Genomic DNA, 15,318 nt, shown 5'->3' on the forward strand with positions numbered 1-15,318 from the left:
GCTGGGAAACAACCTGGTCTGCCCCTCAGCCCTCCTCCTCTCTTCTCAAGCTGGGTTTACAAAACAGAATGTGAAAACCTTTTGAAATCTCTAGCACACAGCTTTTTCTTAGTTTTCAGGAAAGTGTGGACATTTGGAGTCTTAAGTTCAGGCTAGATCCTGCCTCTGGATCTGTATTAGTAACTGGTGCCAAGTGATTTTTTTTCTTTTTTTCCTTTTTCCTCTCAAGATTGCCATTCTCTCAACCCACAGCATGGTCATGAAGAATGGAAATTGAATAATGAACAATATATCAGCATAAAAACAGACCCACAGATCAGTGGAACAGAGTCAAGAGCCCAGAAATAAACCCACACATATATGGTCAATTAACTTATGATAAAGGGCCAAGAGTAGGCAATGGGAAAGAATGGTCTCTTTAATAAATGGTGTTTAGGAAATTGGACAGCTTCGTGCAGAAGAATGAAACTGGTCACTCATATGATAAACAAAAATTAACTCAAAATGTATTAAAGACTTGCATGCAGTATCTGAAGCCATAAAACTCCTAGAAGAAAACTCAGGCTGTAAATTCCTTGACCTCATTCTTGGTGATGATTTTTAGGATACATCTTCTTAGGTAAGAGCATCAAAAGCAAAAATAAACAAATGGGACTACAACAAACTAAAAAGCTTTTGAACAGCTAAGGAAACAATCAACAAAACAAAAAGGCCACCTACTGAATGGGAGAATATATATGCAAACAATATTCCAATAAGAGGGTAATCCAAAATATACAAAGAACTCATACAACACAATATAAAAAAATCTGACTGAAAAATGAGCACACAACCTTAACAGATATTTTTCCAAAAAAGATAGACAGATGGCCAACGGGTACATGAAAAGAGTCTCAACATCACTAATCATCAGGGAAATACAAATCAAACCACAATGAGAATCACCTCACATCAGTCAGAATGACGATTATCAAAAAAAAAAAAAAAAAAAAAAGCAAGTGTTGGTGAGGATGTAGAGAAAAGGGTATCCTTGTACAGTGTTGGTAGGAATGTAAATTAGCGCAGCCACTTTGGAAAATGGTATGGAGTTTCTTCAAAAAATGAAAAATAGGTCTACCATTTCCTGTCCTGGATATTTATCCCCCCCAAAAGAAAACTCTAATTTGAACAGATGTATGCACCCATATGTTCATAGCAGCACTATTCACAATAGCCAAGACTTGGAAACACCCTAAATGTCCCCCAACAGACGAATGGATAAAGAAGATGTGGTACATATATACAATGGATATTACTCATCCATAAAAAAGAATGAAATAATGCCATTTGCAGCAACATGGATGGACCTAGAGATGATCAGACTAAGTGAAGTCAGAGAGAGAAAGACAAATATCCTATGATATCACTTATATGTAGAATCTAAGTAAAACAAAGGGAAAAACATGACAAGAGAGCAATAGACTCACAGACACAGAGAACAAAGAGGTGGTTTGGGGGGGGGGAGGCAGGGCAGAGGAGAGAAATAGATGAGGGAGATTAAGAGGCACAGACTTGCGGTTACCAAATAAGTGAGTCACTAGTCACAGAGATGAAATATACAGTGTGGGGGATATAGTCAATAATTATGTAATATTTGTGTGTGGTGAGAGATGGTAACCAGATTTAACATGATCCTTTTTTAAGGTGTAGAAATATCTAATCACTGTGCTGTGTACCAGGGACTAAAAGGTCGTGGTATGTCAATTATACTTCAAAAGGAAACAAACAAGCTCATAGAAAAAGAGATGAGATTTGTGGTTACCAGAGGACAGGTTGAGGGGGAGGGTAAATTGGTTGATGGTGGTTAAAAGGTACAAACTTCTGTTTATAAGAAAATAAGTACTAGGTAGGGATATAATGTACAGCATGATAAGTATAATTAACACTGCTGTGTGTTGTGTGTGAAAATTGTTAAGAGTAAATCTTAAGAGCTCTCATCACAAGGAAAAAATTGTTTTCTATTTCTTTAATTTTGTATCTGTATGAGATGATGGATCAAACTTGTGATAAGCATTTCACTTTGTATGTAAGTTAGACCATGGTGTTGCACACCTTGAACTTGTACAGGGCTGTATATCAATTACATCTCAATAAAACTGGAAGGAAAAGAAAAAAAAAATAAAAAAACAGTTAACCATGACTGAGTGCTTAGCAAACACCGGGCATTGTGCCGGGCACTTCTCATGGAATAACTCACTCAATCTGCACGGCTGTTTGGGATAACAATGACTAACTCCCCATTTGATGGATGAGGAAACTGAATTCTCAGAGGGGGGGAATGGCCCTGTGGCACCTTGGGTTTCAACCTGATCTCCATGACTGAGACAAGAGATGCTGTGCTTTAAGATACCCGGCTTGTAGAATTTGTTATGGCAGTCCTGCGGATCTAACACAGAATCACACAGCTTTTAAGTGATGGAGTAAAGGTATCAAATGTATTGCTTTGATGACCAAAATTTAAAAACGTCCTTAGAAAGAGGTCCAGTGGACGGGGAGGTGCCTATTCCCCAGGTGCTTAGGTAGGACGTGGACGGGGCTTCCCACCAAATCCCCAGGGAGCAGCGTCTTGAAAAAATCCCATTCTTCCAGCTGTTCTGGCCACCAGAATTCCCACATTCTCAGCAAAATCAAGCCTGCAAGTTTCTTGTACAGTTCACAAAGTCTACTGATTCATTGCTTTCATTTAGGAATTACTTACCCATATATACAATCATGTCTCACATTTATAGATGTGTTCCAGAGAAGTTATGAAGAAATGAAGTTTCAATCCATAGAATTGAGTTGAAAATACAGCAGATTAGTTGCTTATATGAAGCCCACTTGGACATTTTCGTGAATCAGATTATCATCTTTCTTCACACTCCTGTTGCCTCCCTGTCCCCCAAGTTTCCTGGATCTCCTGAAGGGAGAGAGGCTGCCTCGTCCTCTTATCCTGCACACTCGCTCTTAAATGCAAGAGTTCTGGCATCAACAGGCTTGCCCAGGCCTGTGGCTATGGCCAGGCTGATCCCACGAATGTGATCAGCCCTCAGCTGCACGTGTTCCCATGGACACTGTGTCAAGGGGTGTGGGTAGAGGTCTGGGAAGCAGTGCTGTTTGAAGAGGACCTGTATCCCTGCTTACAGGGCCAAGGAGGGAAGATGGTGGGGAGGTGAGGCCAGGAGGCTGGTGAGAGGAAGGTGCTGCAGGAGGCTGAGGGCACAAGTGGGCCACATGGTGAGTTTGCACCCAGGGTCCCCCTGGTCTGAGCGGCGATGCTCCAGGACTCCTTGCTCTGGACTGGATGCTTTTTCCAGTTCATATGCAAAGATTTCTGTTTTTAATTCTTCTTTTTTTAAATCTACATGTAATCAATAATGTGTTATAGATAAAATGGCGGAAAAATTTCAAGTAATTTCCAGGCTAAGACCAAAAATCTCAAGCTGGCTAAAATCATTGTCCGTTTTTTCCAGGGTCCTGTTAAAATGAGATATTGTCCATTGTTTTTAGAAACAATCCATTACATTATTAGACTCTGGAATTGGCAGAATTTTCCCCTCTGACCCAACAGTCCCATCTATCTAGGTTAAGTTGGGCAGAAGTCCTGCGTTGTCCTAGAGAGCTGGAAGAATCTCCAGGAGGCCAGAGAGTGGATTTGGATGGTGCCCAGCCAGGAATAAAGGAATCGGGACTATTCAGCCAAGAGCAAGACCATGACCCATATGCAACTCAGCATCCACACCTCAGGATAGGACATTGGATACCGCTGTCACTTCCCCAGAAGGACCACCTGTTCTTACTGCCTACTGTGGTCCGTGCACAGGTTGGAAAAGAACTTCCAGACTCAGAGCAGGGTGAAGAAAAGACAGTTTTATTGAGGCAAGAAATGCGCTAACATAGTGGGCTGACTTCCTGATAATCAGGGAGAGCTGACCTTGAGTGCATGGTCATGTCTGTTTTTATAGCCCAGGGAGAGAGGAAAGGTCTCAGGATACACCTGCTGACCTCTGATTGGATGGGGAAAGAAGGGTCTTATGATACACTTGCTGGTTGGATGGGGGCCTATAAGGTACCTATAAGGTGGGGTGAGGAGTGGGCCACATACCTTTCCTAGTAGGGGACAGGGAGAAGTTGGCCAGGTTGCTTGTGGGGTGGGGGGATTGTGGTTCAGGAACTTTGTAACGATGACAATGAGATGGTGGGGCCATAAGGTTCTGGTAATTCTTATCTCTGCCAGAGGTTTTTTGAGTCTTATCTCCTTGAAGAGGCCTTGAAGTCCTACACTTCCCACAGTCCCTAAATGCTAAGGGTGTTGGTGCAGCATGAGGAGAGATGGCTGATGATATGGTGGAAAACAGGAGAGGCATGCCTTCTCTAACCTACTGCCTGAGCGGATGTCAGAATTTTTAAAGTCCGACTTAACGAATACAATGTAAGGGCTTATAGGAAGCTCAAGTGTGCAGTGTTGAAGAGACAGCCCTCTGGATGTTAAGATCCTGGGTCATCCAATCTGAGAAACTGCTGCTTCAGCCACATCTGCTGGTAGAAAAGCCAGAAAATGGTGGCTATAAAATGAAATGAGGCTTGGAGATGAACCATATGAAATCCTGTGGATGGGGGCGGGGGAGAAACCAGCAATTACAATCGACTCTGGCAAAGAAGGGGCGGGGTGGTAGGGGTGTGGAGCTGTGAACAATCAACAGCGCAGATTGAAAATGCTGATTTTTCTCTTGGGAAGCTCCATTCCCTGGGAAAAAAGCTATAACAAAATGAGAGAGCGGTGGAGCTTTGCCCGGGGAGGAGCACTGTTCACATTTGCATGTTAAACGGATGGAGGCCCCTCCTCACCTCCCTGGGGAAGGACTGCAGAGGCAGCTCTAATGGATGGCTCCTACCCTCAGCCCTAAAGAGCCTGGTGCACTGTGAGCGCTCAATAAATATTTGTACCGAATTGCACTTAAAAGCTGGTTTCTTGAGTGACCTCTTGCTCCCAAAGTCTGTACTCAGATATCTGTTATGTGTATCCTATGTTCTGTGTAAGCTGTGGAGCGAGCTTTTAGAAAGAGATAGTTTTCATCCTAAAGCCTTACCTCTATCGGTTTTATCACCTAGTGCTGTGCTCCCTTGAGACAAACAGGCCTGCATTTGAAACCAAGCAGGGTCCTGTGGGGCTCCTGGGCACACAAGCCTTTCTGTGTCCCCCATTTCTTGTTTTTAGGGAATAAACTTCAGCCTTCATGACCTTCCCTGGGTTCCAAAGGGCAGTTGCTAATCAGAGAAGGGAGGGGATGCCGAGATCAGAGAGGAGCTGTCAAGAGACAACAGTGCAGCCTTGGGACAGGGTCCTGATTCCTCCTCAAGGAATATAGATAACAATATCTTTGAGTTCTGCAGAACTAAACCCCCCAACAAATGAAAGATGTTAATGAAGCATTCTTTATTCTGGAAAGAAGACCACCAGACCTTTGAACACCAGCTTTGAAAACAGTGCAAGCTTGCCTCTACCCTGATCCTTATCTGTGGTCCTATTTTTCACTCCCCAAATTAGAAAACCACCTCACAATCTCTCTAAAGGGGGCATAGTCTTTAGGGCATTAGCTAGCTGTGATCCTCCTTTGCCTGGCAAAGCAATACAGCTATTCTTTCTCCTTCACCAAAACTCTGTCTCCGAGTTTGATTTTCTATCCTGCACCAGGGAGCAGAGGCTGAGTTCTGGCAACACACTGTCCCTGGAGCTGGGGAAATGAAACCTCAGGCCTGAGAACTGAGCTTGGTAGGGTCAGCCTGGGTTTAGGTTTCTGGGACAGCAAGCCTAGCTCTTCCCTCCCAGGCTCCCAGAGGCTCTAATTCCCAGCAGACTCCTCCCTCCCAAGGTCCTGGCTTTGTCCAGGTCACCTGAAGGCTATGAGGCTCTCGGAAGCCTGTCATTCCCACACACCTGTGCTCTGGTCTGTCCTGACACCACCTGCCAGCTGTTCAGACCTCCAGGGCCACATGCTTGGGTTCTGGTGGCTTCTGGTGAATAATTCTCTCTTCTCATCCACTCAAAATACAGCTATTAAAGGAATGCTGTATGTGGGGGGAGGGGGTGTTCTGGGTGCTGGGGATGCAGCTGAAGCAGAATAGATAAAACTGCCTTCAGGAGCTTGTAATGGAGGCGGGGGAGGGGCAGACAAGCAGCAGACCCAAGCTGTGAGTAATATTGTGTTAGGAGCTGATGTGTTTTGGATGAAAACATCAGGGTGAGGAGGAGCTCAAGTTGGGGGCAGCTATTGAGATGGAAAGAGGGTGGTCAGGACTCACAGCAGGTCAGCTGTGGCTGCAGGACAGTGAAGAGTGGAGGCTGCACAGTTGTCTCCACCAAGAGGGAGAAGGAAGGGGCTTCTGGAAGAGCAAGAAGTGATATGGGGCATTACTTATGCAATTTTTATTTGGCTCAGTCTGCCTGTGGAAGTTCCTGGGTCAGGGATCAGACCCACACCACAGCAGTGACCCCAGCCACAGCAGTGACCACACCAGATCTTTAACCCACTGAGCCACCATGGAGCTGCTTTATGCAAACTTTCTTTTTTTTTCTTTCTTTTTTTTTTTAGAACTATACCTGCAGCATATGGAGTTTCCCAGGCTAGGGGTCGAATCGGAGCTATAGCTGCCAGCCTACACCACAGCCACAGCAACGCGGGATCCTTAACCCACTGATGGAGGCCAGGAATTGAACCCTAGTCTTCATGGATCCTAGTTGGGTTCATTAACCACTGAGCCATGAAGGGAACTCCTATGCAAACTTTCAAAGCAAACCTTACAAGTAGGGAGGAGAGTAAACGAAGAGACTGAGACGGAGGTGGTGGCAGGAGGGACCCTTGCCCGGATACCAAGGGGAAAGGAGGATGGAGGGGGAGGGGAGCGAGGTGCGTGAGCACCAGACCCTCCCGTGGGTTCTGTGCCTTCGCACCTGGTGGGACCAGCTGGAGCTGCCCAGGTAGGCTCTGTGGAGGAATGTGATCCAAAGCCTAGCGCTCCAGAGCGAGTGAGGACCTGCCCCAGGCAGAATCTCTGTCTTCACCCCCAGGGGCCCAAGAGCACCCACCTCTACCTGTGGAATGTGAGGAGATTTTGCCCATCTGTTTGTATCAGAAGAGTTTAGAAGGGCTTGGTCATGGCGGGAGGTTGCTAGACGATGGTTGGGTGAGTGAATGGATTTGCCACAACCTCCTGGTCCCCATCTGGGATCCCGGCCTCCTGGGCACAGCCCCCAGCAGATTCGGGCATCTCCCCTCTAGGCTCCCCTGAGACCTGGTTTCAGTGGCAGCATCTTCTTCCAGGAGGCCCAGGTGTGTCCTGAACCTCAGGGCAGGTGACACAGAGCCCAGAGCTCTGAACCTGGAGTCAGGGAGGCCACTGCCAAGTCAGGGCAGGGTTACTGGTCCCAGATTCAGCAAGTCATCCACTCCTGCCAGCCCTTCGAGTTCCTGTGAGACACGGAGGGTGGAATCCTGGTCGTCCTGCCGAGGGGTTCAAAGGTGTGTGAGGAAGCGCCCACGGAACCAAACTGCTGTCAGTGTGAGGTGTCCTTCTCCCTGCGCTGCCCTTCAGAAAAAATAATTAAAAATGAGGATGGCACAAAGAATATTATAACAAATACTGAGGTATCAAACCCTCTGAATAACAGGTGCTGATGATCGGTGGCATGTGCTTGCCATTCCTCAGGAATAAAACCAGGGCATATAAAACCCAAGGCCCATTAACCCTGTAAGTAATTTTATTATTTCCTTTCTTATATTCCTCTCTGCCATCCCCTCCCCATGACTTGGTGCATGTCACTATCTCCTGTGTTTTAAATATTTCAAATATATTATTTATGGGAATTACAATATAGAAACAATATATGATAAGTTTTGTTTTATATTTTTATTTTTATGGCTATACCCACAGCATACGGAAGTCTCCCAGCCTGGGATCGAACCTGCGCCTCTGCAGTGACCCAGACTGCTGCAGTCGGATTCTTAATGCGTTGTGCCACAGTGGGACCTCCTATAAAAGTTGTTTTAAAAGTCTGCATAAATAGTATTGTTCCTAAAACCAGCTCTGATGTGTGTTGAGGGCGGGATTCTGAGCCTAAGCATCCACATTTCAACAATTTTCTGCATGGCGTGATGTCAGTGGTGTGTGGGTCACCCTCAGAGAAACAAAACCTCCTCCAAGGGAGACTCCAGGGAGGAGTAGAGGTTTTGCAGCAACAGGTCCTTCTGCAGGCAACCCCCAACCCCACCCCCCAGCTGGGAGGAGCCAAGCACTCTAGCCTCGGGGGCCAGGCAGGGGGATTTGGCTTCTCAGCCCACATCCATGGCCCAGCCTCTTGGGGGAAGACTGGGGGTTCACCTACCTGACCAAGGTGTGGTGTGGCTGGAGGCGGGATTATTGCAATGAACCCCTTCCAGCTTCTTGCCATCTATTCCCACTGTCTCTCCTTTGTAGCACTCATGACACTGCTGGCCACACAGCTGTCCTCTAAGGGCATTGTCCCTACACAGGCCCTCCCTGCCTCTCTGCTACAGAGGTCAGCCCCAAGCTCATCTGTCTCACCCCAGATCTTTGGGGTCACACGCTCCCTCTACTCCTCCCCTACCCCATGGAGCTGTCCACTTGCTGATGCCCTTTGCTGCCTCCGGACAGGGACTTGGAGAAGGGCTCTCTTCACTTGAGACCTTCCTCCTCCCAAGATGCGTGTTCCCCACCCCCTTCCCACACTCCCCAGCCCTCAGTTCTCTCAGCGTCCAGCCCACAACTGTCCCCTTTGGGCAGCTTCTCTGTCTGATCCCCTGCACCCCAGTGCGGACAGCAGTGTCATGACAGAGGGCGCATCCACCGGAGTCTGCTCTGGGGCATTTTCCACTGTCCTTCACCCAGTGAAGGGGGCCAGTGCTCAGGCCAAGATGGTGCAGAGGAAAGTGTGACTGGGTTGGGGAATCTTAACTCAAGGAAATATTGCCATCCAGGGGCTATAAGACCAGGGAAAATTTACTCAGTTTCTCTGAGCCCTGCTTTGTGGCTTTGCTGTGCATCTTTGGCCAGTCCAGGCCCAGGGCAGACATGAGGCCAGTGAGGGGCCACCCCTGTCCTGCAGGTGAGCCTGGGGCAGGATCCAGAGAAACCTTACACAGAAGCTCAGAGTCGAGAGTGAGGAGGAAGTGTATTGAGTTGGGGGTGCTCAGAAGAGGGTCTGCAGAGCTGGCTGAGGGCAGAGCTCCAGACAAGAAAGCAGACCAGCCGTAGAAGGAGGGCTGCAGACCAAGCAGACAACACCCTGCCTAGTTTTGGGAAGAACTTCTGCAATACTTCTTCACCTGACAACCCCCACCCCCACACACCGGCCCCCGTGGCCTAGAACATCACCAGGGTAGCCCAGGAGCCTGTCCCCAGGTCAGAAGGCCTGGAAAGCAGGAGGCCACCGCTTCTCTGATGAAGGCTGGTTGTTGGTGCAGGTTCGGGGAGACCGGATTGTATGATGATTTAGGACTTTGGCTTTGAAACACTTTCTGTGCTGTGGGCTATGACATCTCGGATGTCACTGTCCCTAAAGGTTCTGTTCTTTCTCTATGAGATGGGGATGCTCACATCCCATGGGGTGGTGATGAGACTTCAGCCAGAGCAGCCACATAAAATGCTTAGGACAAGGCAGGACATAGAGCAGGGGACCAACATGTCTTAGCTCCAATAACCGTGATTATTTTATACAGGTGCAGAGGCGATCAATGGAAGCTGGAAAGATGTGTGTCTTTTCCTGTACAAAATATGGCTCAGGAAAAAGCGAAGTCACTGGCTGCCCTGAAGCTGAAGAGATGCTTCTTCACCTGGTTAGACCTGAGAAGACGCCCCTGGCTCACCCCAGCCTGAGAATGAGTCCCAGGTTCTCCGAGAGGCAGATGGGGGCTGGGGCATGTTTCCTTTCTAGATCAGCCTCTGGAGTCCAGATGTGCCTGTCCAGTCCTTTGCAAAGACTTTTCCAGGATGATTATCTTAAAGATGTTTGCTGCAGTCAAGCAGGTCCTGTCCCATAGCTCAACAGCAAGTCACCTACACTGGGCGAGGTTCGAGGGCCAGGAAGCATGGGGCTGGAGGCCCAGCCAGCTCGGCAGTCACTTGGTCTGGACAAGGCAGGGCTGCGTGCTGCTGCCAGCTGTGAATGACAGCAGTGTCTGGGGGACTTTTTGATCCTTGAGGGAGCTACCCTCTAACTGAAGGAGAAAAGTCACTGTAGTGGTAAAGATAGGAAGCAGGTCCAGTGTGATTGGCAGTTACAGGCATTGCATGGTGCCGGGAGGAGGAAAGATGAGAGAAGTGGGGGAGTGGGGGAAGGCTGGCTCAGCTCTTCTGCTAAGAAAGAGACTTTGGACCAATCCTGTCTCAATTTTCACTGTTCTCTTTCCCAGGCGCTAATGCCAATGTCCAATGTACATATCAGCTCAAGTCTGACTCATTGAGCAGATGAATTTGCTGAACAGTTCTGAGGCTGTTCAGCTCGCCTTGCAGAGTTAGCCAGGGGTGGGCCTTGCTGGGGTCCAACTTCTCAGAAGGTGCCGCTAGTGGGTGGCTCTTAGTCTGGGATGACATTTAACCTCACAACATGCCTGGGGAACAAGTGTTAAGGGCGTGGACCCTGGGGGCAGGCTGTGTGGAGCCTTCCCAGCATGGGAGCTGGTGAAGTGGGGGTGGAGGTGGGGCCTATGGAGGCGGCACAGGCTTTGGAACAACAGAGCAGAACATGTGGGCTTTTCTTGGGCGAGCTGTCACTCGGGTGGCAATCTGTGTGTTCTATTATATAGTTTGATGTCTTGTTAGAATAGGAAGATTTCAAAATTAGCATCAACATTTGAGAAGAAATAAGTCTCCTCCTTATGCTGCTTAGCTCAAGTGGCACTGAAAACGGCAGAGCTCAGCCCCAGAATGTTCTCCCTCCCCCATGCCCATCCAGCACTGCTGGCAGACGTCCTTCTCTGCAGAGGCCTGATTTCTGCCTTCATGGCTCCACAGGCCCCTCAGGGGTTGCTCTGCAGCCACCTGCCCTCCCTAACTCACCTGGCTGGGCAGTGGCATCAGGGAAGGTGAGGGCTGGTCTCCTCTTCCTCAGTCTCAGCTCTTCTCCACTGGAATGGGGGACCAGGCCTGGGTGCCTGCTGATGGGACCACACCAATACTCTGGGAAGCCCCACCACACCTTCCCTTGGCCCAAACTTGGAAATAGATGTCATTGACTGCCACCTCAAGGCTTCCACGGGCCCCTCAGGTGGACTCCGGGTCAAGGCAGGCACAGGTTTACGGACCACTCTTGCTGGCAGGATTCTGTTTCTGATGTGTTCACCGTGATCTCTGGAACATGTCCATGACCGTATTCTGGGGACCTAGGTCTCTGGGTATGTTATGGTGCCCATATGAGACCTTGACCTTTTATCAGTAAACTGAAAAACCTCCTGCCTCTCAACCAAGTTGATGATACTTTTCTTTCCTTCCTTCCTTCCTTTCTTTTCTTTTCTTCCTTCCTTCCTTCCTGACTTTCTGTCTTTTGTCTTTTTAGGGCTGCACTCTCGGCACATGGAGGTTCCTTGGCTAGGGGTCTAATCAGAGCTGTAGCTGCTGGCCTACACCACAGCCATAGCAATGCCAGGTTGCCGTGTCTGAGACCTACACCACAGCTCACAGCAACACTGGATTATCAACCCACTGAGTGAGGCCAGGGATCTAACCCCCGACCTCATGGTTCCTAGTCAGGTTTGTTTCCACTGTGCCACGATGGGAACTCCAATGATACTCTTCTGGCTCACAAAAGCCCGTGTGGTGAGAGTAAATTCTCTTACAAAGGGGACTGCAGGGACTATTATCAGATGGGCTTTTCCTGCCCCCTAGGGAAATACCCATTGAAGCAGGTGATCTAGTCTTGAAAGTTATTGACTAGTCCAAACTGTATAAGAATTTATTCTTGGAGTTCCTGCTGCAGTACAGCTGGTTAAGGAGCTTCCATTGTCTCTGTATCGGGTCGGGTTGCTTCTGAGGCTCTGCTTTGATCCCTGTCTGGCACAGTGGGGTTGCAGCTGTGGTTCAGATTTGATCCCTAGTTGGGGAACTTCCATATACCACCAGTATAGCCAAAAAAAATTTTTTTTTAATTCTTAAAATGCCTGCATCCTTAGATTTTGACTTTTGTGCAGTCAGTGCAACAAATTCAGGGCTCTAGAGCTGAGCAGCAGATTGCAGTGGCATTTTTCCAACTCTCCATGTAAATTCTGACTCTGTAGGCCTGGTTGGCCTGATTTGAGGTTACCAGTAAGTTCCCAGGTGATGCAGGAGTGCTGAGGGGATCTGTGGTGGTTAGTTTTATGTCAGCATAGCTGGGCTACTATATCCAGACACTTGGTCAAACTCTATTCTAGATGTTTCTTTGAAGCTATTTTTTGATGAAATTCACATTTAAATCAGGACTAAGTAGAGCAGATGACCCTCCATGTGTGGGTGGGTCTCGTCCAATCAGGTGACGGCCTTAGGAGAACAAAGACTGACTTCCCCGGGAGAAGAGGGAATTCTGTCCACAGACGTTTATGGTCATGAACTGCAGCTCTTCCCTAGGTCTCCTGCTGCTGGACCTGCCCACAGACTGGATTTACCAAGCTTCAGCAATCTTCTGAGCCAATTCCTTAAAATCAATCTCTCTCTCTCTCTCTCTCTCTCACACACACACACACACACACACACACAAAAACACACACACTGCCCACCTCAGTTCTGCTTCCTGCTTCTCTGGACAGCCCTGACAACTGCAAGACCACACTCCCCGTGGTGAGGGTGTTAAGAAATGTGTTTCCCAAAGAGATCTGCAGTCCTGTGTTCAAACCCTGGCTCTTCTCCTTACTGTGAGATTTTGGACACACTGTCCCAAATCTGCTTCATTCCCTGTAAAATGGAAGTTGCAACTTTGGCCCAGGGCCTGGCACTTAGGAAGCCCTTAATAAATCGGAACCGCAACCTTCATCCACACATGATGATTATCACCATGGAGAAACTAAGAAGTCTTGCCTTTTCTGCCTTTAGGAAATCTTATCTCCACTCCCTCTAAGCAGTGAGAACCTCACTTTTTCTTAGAAGTCTCAAGGAAATGAGACTGTACAAGCCTTTCCCAGAAATCCAGCATCCCCAGACTAAATTAAACCCCTCCCTTCCTGCCACGTGTGAGTCTCCTGGCCTGTCTGCTGGGTCCTGGAGGCCCTGGTCCCCCACCACCCCTACCGCCTGGCAGGAAGGAGAAAGCAGACTGGTTTCCAGTCGGGATGTGCTCCTTCCCTGAGGAAAGGGTCAACTTTCCCCTCTTGTTTTCATTGGCGTCAATCTGTTTATTATCAATGCAGTTCTCTGGAGAAAGACCAGAAGAACAATTTCCTATCTGAGGAGCAGGGAGTGTGAACTCTCTCCACACTGCTGTCTTCAGGACTAACTTAGACCTCCTGGCTTCTTCCGCCTCCTGGCCAGGCAGACACCCCGACTTAGTGCCAGGTGTAGAGACCCTGGCTTGTATCAGGAAAAGGTTATATAGGACTAGGGGCACTCTAGGATTTTCATAGGCATTTGTTTGGGGGTGGGGTGCTAGAATCATCTGCTGCAGCCACAGCTGTGTTTGAAAGCACCCTGGTTTTACTTAGATGCCAAATTAAAGAGCACGAAGGGGGCCAATCCAGCCACCACCTGCCTTTGTAAATAACATTTTATTGGAACACAGCCCCAGCGTGCATTCATTCACCTACAGCTGTGATGCTTCTGTGTCCTAGGGGGCAGATGACCTGCCCAAGCTTGGAAACCCTCTGTCTCACCCTTGACTGCTGACCCCTGATGATGACAGCAGTTTTCCAGAGATGCTTCATTTATGACAATGTTTACAGAAGAGTGACAGCACACCCTTTGCTCATTTCCAATGCTAACATTTTTATCTGGGATGTCTTGGGGGATGGGGCAATGAGGACCCTTGAGAGGGAGGGACACACAATCTGCCCATGCAAGTTAACCATGGGGCTGCTCCCCCTCTTCTCTCCCCCCACCCCCCGCCAGGTCCTGACTCTCAGATGCCAGTGCTCAAGTCCTGGGTCCTGCTTTGTGTTCAGGTTCTGGCCTCTGCCCAGAGCTCTTTACTCTTCCTCTGAGCAGTTTCTCAGCGTTTTCAGGTTCTGGCACCCCTAGAAAAGGAGGCCCCCAGAACTGAGCCCCAGCCTTTGTGCCCAAAGTCCACCATCAGCTGGAAACCAGCACCCCCAAGGGGCCCGGGTGGGCTTCTCCTGTGGATGGAGAGAGTCTGGATCTGTGAATCCAGGGGTCACACTCCCTGCTCTAGGATGGGACCTGCTGGACCTGGAGCCCCAACACTGGCCAATGGCTTGCTTGGAGGAGAACTGAGTGCTCTATGTCTGGGCAAACTCTCAGCGTTTTCTCTTATGATTCGTTTAAGCCAACCTAGAGACGGGTTGCTCAACCTCACAGCCTGGCTGGCGGGGGCACTGCCCCTTCCTGGTGGTGTGCAGGTAAAAGCTGCTCCCCAGGAGTGGTCCTGCAGGGGTCTGCTCTGGCCCTGGGGTCATCCTCCCATGTGCAGGTGAAGGAAGAGTTGGGGCTGCTCCAGTCAGGTGCAGAAAGTGGGGTCCGTGTATCTGGCTTCTGCAGCAAGTGCTGGGCCTGAAGCCTCGCTCTGCTGCTGCTCTGCTGTGGGTCTTGGACTTGGGTCCCTGAAACCTCTCTGGGCCTCTCTCTCCCTGATGAGGGCAGAAGGGGCCACGAGGTGGGGCTGGAAGCTGCCAGCGCCTTTCTGACTCCCACCTCAAGCCCAGGAGCCCTGGGCGCACCACTTTCACCACCAGCTGCAACTGAAAATGAACACAGCACTGAACACTGTGTTTATGAATATCTAAAGCATTCAGAAGTTTTTCTCAAGACGCTTATGTCAAAAAATGTTTCAATGGGATCATGAAAGTCTTAAAAAAAATGTCCTTATGTTGATGCTACCCTAAGTATGTTCTCAGCTTTTCTACTGGGGACCCAGGCTGGGGTTACATGTTTGGGAAAATGGGCTTTTTTCTGTTTTCCCACCTGGGTTTTTCTATTTCTGAAAAAAAAAAATTGTGATTTTGGTAAGGATCGCATTAAATCCGTAGATTGCTTTGGATAATATTTTCATTTTACAATCTTAGCATTATTCTAATCCATGAACACAGGATGTCTTCATTTCTGTATGTCTTCTGTAATTACTTTCAGCAATGTTTTATAGTTTTC

The 15,318-nt window shown here is 48.5% G+C and overlaps 1 long non-coding RNA gene across 2 annotated transcripts in view; it reads left to right on the forward strand.

Moving 5' to 3' along the window:
* The window catches only part of LOC102163174, a 71,180-nt gene extending 59,569 nt beyond the window's left edge, over positions 1–11,611 (forward strand). Inside the window, exons 3-4 of one of the 2 annotated variants that reach the window (XR_002338974.1) lie at positions 7,688–7,767; positions 9,756–11,611. This is a non-coding gene — a long non-coding RNA (uncharacterized LOC102163174). Of the gene's footprint in view, positions 1–229; positions 948–7,687; positions 7,768–9,755 lie in introns of those variants that run through there. The other variant, XR_002338975.1, reaches the window with a different exon arrangement.

The sequence above is a fragment of the Sus scrofa genome, chromosome 14 (assembly GCF_000003025.6).
Source record: "Sus scrofa isolate TJ Tabasco breed Duroc chromosome 14, Sscrofa11.1, whole genome shotgun sequence".
Classification (NCBI taxonomy): Eukaryota; Metazoa; Chordata; class Mammalia; order Artiodactyla; family Suidae; genus Sus; species Sus scrofa.